Source organism: Penaeus monodon, chromosome 14, assembly GCF_015228065.2.
Source record: "Penaeus monodon isolate SGIC_2016 chromosome 14, NSTDA_Pmon_1, whole genome shotgun sequence".
Classification (NCBI taxonomy): Eukaryota; Metazoa; Arthropoda; class Malacostraca; order Decapoda; family Penaeidae; genus Penaeus; species Penaeus monodon.
In genome coordinates, this window is record NC_051399.1 from 37,878,982 (window position 1) to 37,886,481 (window position 7,500).

The following is a 7,500-nucleotide window of genomic DNA, read 5'->3' on the forward strand; positions in this document are numbered from 1 at the left end:
CTCTCCTTCCCCTCCCTTTTCCTTTCCCGCTCCCTCTCTCTTTCCCTCTCCCTTTTCCTTTCCCACTCTCTCTCTCTTTCCCTCTCCCTCTCCCTTTTCCTTCCCACTCCCTCTCTCTTTCTCTCTCCATTTGTTTTTTTTCTTTCCCTCTCTGATATCCGCTCTCACTTCTAAATCTTCCATACATTCAAAATTACCTGTCATTTCCTCTCCCTCCTCCGTGAACTTCCACATCCCCTTCGCTCCCCTACCCCTTTAACTCCCTCCCATGATAACAATAATAATAAAACAATGATAATGATAACTACAACAACAGTAATAGTAATGATGAGAATAATAATAATAATAATAATAATAATAATAATAATAATGATAATTATTATTATTATTATTATTATTATTATGATACTAATAATGATAATAATAATGTTAATGATAATAATAGTAGTGATGATAATAAGAGTAATAATAATAATAATAATAATAAAATCATTATTATTATTATTATTATTATTATTATTATTATTATTATTATTATGATACTAATAATGATAATAATGTTAATGATAATAATAGTAGTGATGATAATAAGAGTAATAATAATAATAACAACAACAACAACAACAACAACAACAACAACAACAACAACAACAACAACAACAACAACAACAACAACAACAACAACAACAACAACAACGACGACGACGACGATGATGATGATGATGATGATGATGATGATGATGATAATGATAATAATGATAAAACGATAACATAATGATGATGATAATAATAATAACAATGATAATGATAAAAAAATAATAATAATGATAAAAATAATAACAATAATAATAATAATAAAATAATAATAATATAATAATAATAATAATAATATAATAATAATAATAATAATAATAATAACAAAAGTAATAACAACAATGAAGATATTGGTTATGATGAGGATGATGATAATAAAAATAATAATAATAGTAATAATGATAATGATGGTGATAATAATATCAATGATAATAATAATAATTATTATTATTATTATAATTATTATTATGGGATTTTAAGCATTTCTGCACTGGCTGTTCTTATTGCCGTTTTTCTTCCTGTTAGGCGAGTCACAGCAAATGACTAAAGGCTAACAGTTGTCCTTCTCCTTTAAAGTTCTAGCACTTTTCTCAGTATTCTTGCCGTCCCCAATAAAGCAGTCTTCTGTAGTACTCCAACCTCAGGCCCAATGTCCATATTTTCAATCCAACATTCAAGATCTTTTGTAACGCTTCCGAGGGCACCAATCACTACTGGAACAACTTTTGCATATCGCAGTTCCCACAACCTTTTTATTTCCCTTTTCAGATCTTGGTACTTTTCTACCTTCTCTAATTCTTTTTCTGCAGTCCTCGTATCTGCAGGTACGGCAATATCAACTATTAGAGCCTCTTTCTTTTCCTTATGAATTACTATAACATCTGGTCTTCTTGCCTGAATGACGTTATCACATTGTACATTGATATCCCACAGAATTTTCACGGCCTCGTTCTCAACAACACTCTCTGGGGTGTGTTCATACCACTTATCTGAATGCTCAAGCCCATGTTTTCCTACACAATCCCAGTGTACTTTCTTTGCCACGTTATCGTGACGTCTTTTGTACTCTTTCTGGGCTAATTTCTCGCACTCTGAAACAATATATTGTATGCTTTCACCTCGTTTACCACACATTCTACACAGTGGACTGTCGTTGCTCTTATCTATATAATGCTTCACGTAGTTGGTCCTTATTGCTTGCTCTTGTGCAGCACATAGGAGTGCTTCCGTTTTCAACCTTCAAATCACTCCTTGACAGCCATTCCCAAATTTAACCCTGTCTACCTTATCTGGCATCTCTCTAACGAATTGCCCATGCATTGCCTTTCCTGTCCATTTTCGTTTGAGCTCTTCTGCCTTTTTCCTTTTGAATTCTTCTTTCTCCATTGTTTCCTCTGTCTGTATGGTTCCTGATGCACACACACCTCTTATCAACAACTCTTCTGAGTTTGCCACATAAAACCTAAGCTGTTTTCTTCTCCTTTTACACATTGTTCCACACTGATAAGGCCACGACCTCCTTCCTTCCTTTTCATATATAGTCTGTCTACATCACTCTTTGGGTGCATGGCACCATGCATTGTCAGTTTTTTTCTTGTCTTTCTGTCGATACTTTTCAGTTCACTCTCTCTCCAGCTTATTATTCCTGCTCCATATCTGAATATTGCTACTGCCCAGGTATTAATTGCAGTTACTTTGTTTCTTCCATTCAACTTGGACTTTAGAATTAACCTCAGCCGTCGCTTATAATCCTTCATTGTTTTCTCTTTAAATTTCATTCTCCTTCACCTTATCTAATTCCACAATACCCAGATAAGAATATCCTTCTTGTTCAGCTTCTTTTATTATCTCATCATTCGGTAATTCTATGCCCTCACATCTTACAATTTTCCCCTCTTTTTAGGGCTAGAACCCCACATTTCTTGATTCCAAATTCCATGCCTATATCAGTACTAAAATGTGAGTAGTCTGTATTAGGGAGTCTATCTGTTCTTCACTCTTGGAATATAGTTTTAAATCATCCATAAAGAGTAGGTGATTAAGTTTATACTCCTTTTTCCCCCACTCATAGCATATATTTACCTTTCTGAGTAATGACGATAATGGTATCATGCTCAAGACAAATAACAATGGTGACAAACTATCCCCTTGGAATATCCCTCTTTTAACATCCACCTCGCCGAGTTCCTCTCCATTGGAAGTTAAGGACAACTTCCACTGCACCATGCTTCTTTGCAAAAACTCTCTCACGTTACCAGCTATTCCAAACATTTCCATGCACTCACTAATCCAACTATGGGGAACGAAGTCATAAGCTTTCTTATAGTCTATCCACGCCATAGCCAGATTAGTATGCCCTTTCCTGCAATCCTTCAGGATTGTTTTTTCAATCAATAACTGATCTTTTGTACCCCGACTCTTTCGCCTGCAACCCTTTTGTTCATCAGGTAGTAGCTGTTCTCTGTCTAGGTAATCGTACATTTGATCAGCTATGATTCCTGTCATCAGTTTCCACATCAGTGGAAGGCATGTTATCGGCCTATAGTTCTCAACCGTATTCCCTTTCCTGGGATCCTTCTGGCACAACACTGTCCGTCCATGTGTTAACCATTTGGGAAGGGTATCCTTTCCATCAAAATCTTATTTAGTTGATCAGCAATTCTGTCGTGCATGTTGGTCAGGTTTTTGATCCAATATCCCTGGACACCATCTTTGCCTGGAGACTTCCAGTTTGGCATTTTCTTAGCTTGTTTTCTGACATTTTCAATACTTATAGTGACCCCTTCCTGTGAGTGTCTCCCTTTAAATTCATCCTTTAACTCAGACAGCCATTCTGCACCTTTGTTATGTTCCTTCTTCACTGTCCAAATATCACCCCAAAACCTTCTACTCTCCTCAGCATCTGGTACCTCGTTTGTTCTAGCTTTGTCCCCATTCAATTCCTTGTAAAAAAAAATTCTGGTCAACACTAAATGTTCGATTTTGTCTGAACTGGTTTTAATCCTTTGATCGTATCTCTTAATTTTTGCACTTTGGCAATCATTCTTTGTTTCAATTCTTCAACCACAGTTTTAATACCTTTCTTATTCACCCGATATTTCTCTTTCAGTCTCTGCAATTTTTCATTTTTCTTGTGGCTGAGTTCACCTCTTAAGTCTCTCTCTAGTATGTTTACATCTTTCCTTATTCTTTTGATATCATCTCCAATGCGGCGTTTCCACCAAGGATCTTTCTTAGCTCTAAATTCCATCTTCTTTAACCCTAGCTGTTCTGCAACCCATATAGTTGCTGCCCTTATCAATTCATTAGTTTCTGTGATGTTTTTTATTTCAATGTGGCGAATCACTTAATTTACTCTATTCATTTCTCTCTTCAGTTTGTTCTTATCAACCTCTTTAAAGGATATTCCTTCTGCTGTTTTCTTTTCAACATGAATTTTTCTTAGATTCTCAACAATTACCCTTTGACTTTCAGACAAGATATTCTCTAACACATCATCATCTTCGACAACAAAACCTCCATTTTGCTGATCATTTTCCTCCACATTTACATCATCCACCAAATTTTCCTCAACATCGCCATCCACAAAGTTTTCGTTATGTATCTCCTCTCTACCATCCTCCTCATCATTATTAGCTTCTCTTTCCTCTCCCTCTATAACACTTCTTTTTATCATTTCCAACTCAAGTTCTGAAAGCCAACCGTTCTTTCTGATGGCTCTGGCCTGGTCACATATACGTTGCTCAGTCGACTCAAACCCCTCCTCTGTTCCTCCATTCTCTGAACATTCTTTGCCTGTATCCTCTGTTAGGTTTTCCATTTTCATCAAATGGTTTACTTCTGTAAAAACATTCCATAACTACTTTATTTACTTTTTTATTCCACTTTGTTCTCACAGTAGTAGGATAACGACCGGGTCTCCGCTGTCGAACCGGAGAACACCTGCCGAGCGAGGGACCTTCACATAAAGTTCCAGCCCCATTCACGCCGTTGTCTGGGTTATTTTGATTTGGCATTACACTCATAAAGAGGATTGTGGTGATAAGGTGTCACAACCACCAGTATTTTTATCGTGATACCATCACTAGGGAGGTTGCTATTCAAAGCTAAAGAGTCCCCCCCACCCATGAGACAGACTAGCCCCCGCCGGACGCCAACCCGGTACTTCATGGTCTCGGGGGAATTATTATTATTATTATTATTATTATTATTATTATTATAATAATAATAATAATAATAATAATAATAATAATAATAATAATAATAATAATAATAATAATAATAATAATAATAATAATAATAATTATAATAATAATAATAATACAATTCCATCCATTTTGCTATTATCAATATAATCTAGGTTCCGAAGTCACGTGTTCTGGGTGTTGGATCCTGCTTCCTGATTCAGTCCGCAAGATTGCATGTTAAGAATTTAGCAGCATCATTCTGTGAAGAAGATCGGTCTATAATCTTCAAGGAGGAACAGCAAACTTATGGCAAGGTATGAAATGTACATGTAAGAAGGACGTGTAAAAAGGACGTATATCTCAGTTCCGGAACATTATCAAAAGCGCGCAGATTACACTTCCATCAATAGTATTCAGGCAAAAATGCATGCAATGATGTATGTGAAGTAGAGGACATCAAAGTACATGCGCTAATTTGTACTGCATTTTTACTAAATTTCTGTAATTCATGTAAGTATATTCGGCCAAAAAAAATTATTTGTGTAGTTACCCAAGATTATTTATCAGTGAAAAGGTAGCTGGTGGCCTACAATGACAAGTTCGCGACAAGGTGTGAATTTAATACAGGTCATCTCAGGTCACACACCTTCCTCTCGTAAACATACAATTTGTCAAGACTCATTATCGCTTTGTTACTCAATTGTTTTTTAACGATTTGCACTATATCTTTCATTTGATCTGCGACTATTTCTCATTCTATATCGAATGTGAATGCGGTCAGAGAAGGATTTACACTTTAGACTTAGACCTTAGACTGCATAGATGCGGTATGATATCGACGTACCAAAACCAGGAAAATGTTCATTGTTATTTTTTTCTTGTAGAAGAGCCTATTGTCACTCCCATCTCGCTCCCAATTTTTGTTCTCTACATCTAATGGAGTACATCTAATTTCGCGTTTGATTTTGTGATACAGAAAACTGTTATTTTACTTGATGGTTATATGAATAGTATGACTACCTATTTCTGTGCGTCATCAATATATCAAGTATTTGACATCAATATAGTAGACATTTTGATGTGTCTCTGTTTCGGATATAGATGAGTGTGATAAAGTTACTTTATCTGTAATATCATTCCATAATTGTGTCTGCCATCACACACCGCAAAAGTGGAAAACGCGATTTTCTTATCATATATGTTTTAAGGTGACTAGAATGCATGAAGTGTTATATTTTTCGACGTTATCTTTTTTTTTGTCTTGTACAAACTGGAAATGTTCTCTACCCTTTACACTCTGAAAAACAATCATCCCTTACTCTGGAAAAGATTACATCCTTGACATATGCATCTTACACGTTTTCTCCCTTTACGGACTGAAGTGATGTTCGTCTTTTTTACTCGCCGAAACGTTTTCCATCCTTTACCTGTTTACACAATACACGCTCTTTCCCCTCCTAACAAACTGAAAACTTTTCGTTCTTTACAAACTGGAAACGTTTTTCTTCTGGTTGTGTTCTCGGAGCACGTTGGAAATCTTTGGGATGAGTTCATTATTACATCCCACTCCATAAGACTCGATTAGGCGTTAAAGAACGTTCTCCGACATATGAACGTAAATGAACAGAGAGCGGACAGGTTTGCCATATGCGTCCTCCTGTGCCTGATGTCTGATGAACTCCAAAGTCTTTATTTTCTTTCTCTCCGTACGAATTCTACGGTTGAACAATTTCCCGGTGTATAGGGCAGTATTATCTCATTTCTATGGGTCTTCATAGCATTATTAGGATTATTCGTTTCCTAGCTACTGTCAATAGGTCAACATGACAACAAAGACACCTTTGCGTTAAATGACCCAGGTGGTACATCATTACAACTCATTTGAAACTTCCAGCCTTAATCGCAGGCAAATTGGTTCCGGATCATCAATCACAGAACAACCAGTAAAGAGCACATGGCGATCAGGTAAGTCTTTAATGTTAGCAGAACCACGCCCCTTCCCTTCCTCCTGCCTCTGACACCTAGATATCTGCTCTCCTCATTGGAAGTGATGTGAGGATGGACAGGCATAAAGGTCAATGGCAATTCATTCTCTGTGGATCAGTTAATAGTGATGAGTTCCTATTTCAGTTTCTAATTAATGGCTAGGATATACATGCGTATGTACATACACATATTATGTGTGTGTGTAAAGAGAGAGATAGGTGGGGGGGGAGGGATCGCATATATACACACACCGGTATCACGAATATGTGTTTGTTCCCCTTTTCATATGTGATAAGAATCTGGTAAAGTTACAGGGAGGACTTCTGGATCCTCATTACCTATTATTTCGGTTGCAAGATATCTCAGGAGAAATAAAGCCATGCGCCTGCGTTTCTCTTAACTCAAGGGTCTTCAGGTGTTATGATGATCAGACGTTATAAATCTTTTAACATATTTCTCTTACTGGAAACATTTTGGTGCAGAAAATATCGGCTTGTTAGTGCTGCTACAAGGCGAGTTTTTTTTTTATACCGACAAGCGAAAGAAAAGAGAAGCCCATAAGAAGTTGATGAAATGGTTGCGGTGGGGAGTCAAGTGATAAGTGTTATGAAAAGAGCTTATTATCACTGATAAATGCCCACTGATACTGTGGTTACGATACGTGGTTGGTCTTTGATCCAGTTGAGATTCTCCAGAAATACCACAGGTGTGTATCCTCAACAGTTATACAATA